The sequence below is a fragment of the Halichoerus grypus genome, chromosome 3 (genome assembly GCF_964656455.1).
Source record: "Halichoerus grypus chromosome 3, mHalGry1.hap1.1, whole genome shotgun sequence".
Classification (NCBI taxonomy): Eukaryota; Metazoa; Chordata; class Mammalia; order Carnivora; family Phocidae; genus Halichoerus; species Halichoerus grypus.
In genome coordinates this window covers 159,325,919-159,327,295 of record NC_135714.1, presented here as the reverse complement: position 1 = coordinate 159,327,295, position 1,377 = coordinate 159,325,919, and the positions used below count along the sequence as shown (strand labels likewise).

The following is a 1,377-nucleotide window of genomic DNA, read 5'->3' as shown; positions in this document are numbered from 1 at the left end:
GTTTTTCCTCCCTTCACCTGTGGTCTTCCACACTATTCCTTATGTTCCACATAGGAAGGAAACAATATGATAATTTTCTTTCACTGCTTGACTTATTTCACTTGCATAATCCCCTCTAGTTCCATCCACATTGATGCAAATGGTAGGTATTCATCCTTTCTGATGGCTGAGTAATATTCCATTATATATAGAACCCTCCTAAGTTCTTTGTTTTTTTTAAATTTAATTTTATTATGTTATATTAGTCACCATACATACATCATTAGTTTTTTTTTTTTTCCAGTTTTATACCTTTATTTGACAATCAGCGATTAGTTCTCATCCACATTAACTGTCTGCAGATTTTTGAAAGTGGTGACAGGTACATAGGTAACCAGTGTGTAGAGCTTGTTTGGTGAATCTTCATCCTCGTTACGTTTTCTGGACAACCGCACATGGATACGGTATGGAACATTCCTTATTCCTTTGGCCCAGACAGCTTTGTTGAGCCTGGTGTCAATGCACACATCTGGAGTTCCCATCTCCTTCATGGCAAATTGCCGGATCTCTTTGAGTGCCCGAGGGGCACGCTTCTTGAAACCACTCCATGGATGCGCTTGTGAATGTTGATGGTGTATTCTCTGGTCACTACCTCGTTGATGGCAGAACGGCCTTTCTTCTTCTCGCCACCCTTCTTCGCGGGAGCCATTCTGCTGGGCTCTGGTTGGAAAGGCCATCATTAATTTTTGATGTAGTGATCCACGATTCATTGTTTTGGTATAACACCCAGTGCTCCATTCAGTACATGCCCTTCTTAATACCCATCACTGGGCTAGCCCATCCACCCACCCCCCTCCCCTCTAAAACCCTCAGTTTGTTTCTCAGAGTCCATAGTCTCTCATGGTTCATCTGTCCCTCCAATTCTCCATCTGTCCCTTCCTTCTCGTAATGTCCTCCATGCTATTCCTTACGTTCCACAAATAAGTGAAACCATATGATAATTGACTTTCTCTGCTTGACTTATTTCACTTAGCCTAATCTCCTCCAGTCCCATCCATGTTGATGTAAAAATTGGGTATTCATCCTTTCTGATGGCTGAGTAATATTCCATTGTATATATGAACCATATCTTCTTTATCCATTCATCTGTTGATGAGCATCTTGGCTCTTTCCACAGTTTGGCTATTGCGGACATTGCTGCTATGAACATTGGGGTGCATATGGCCCTTCTTTTCACTACATCTATGTCTTTGGGGTAAATACCCAGGAGTGCAATTGCTGGGTCATAGGGTAGCTCTATTTCTAATTTTTTGAGGTACCTCCACACTGTTTTCTAAAGTGGATGTACCAACCTGCATTCCCACCAACAATGTAAGAGGGTTCCCCTTTCTCCACAAC

At 42.0% G+C, this 1,377-nt stretch overlaps 1 pseudogene; it reads right to left on the bottom strand.

Moving 5' to 3' along the window:
• Positions 1-306: 306 nt before the first annotated feature.
• On the bottom strand, positions 307-704 carry LOC118524779 (large ribosomal subunit protein eL31 pseudogene; annotated as a pseudogene).
• Positions 705-1,377: the final 673 nt, after the last annotated feature.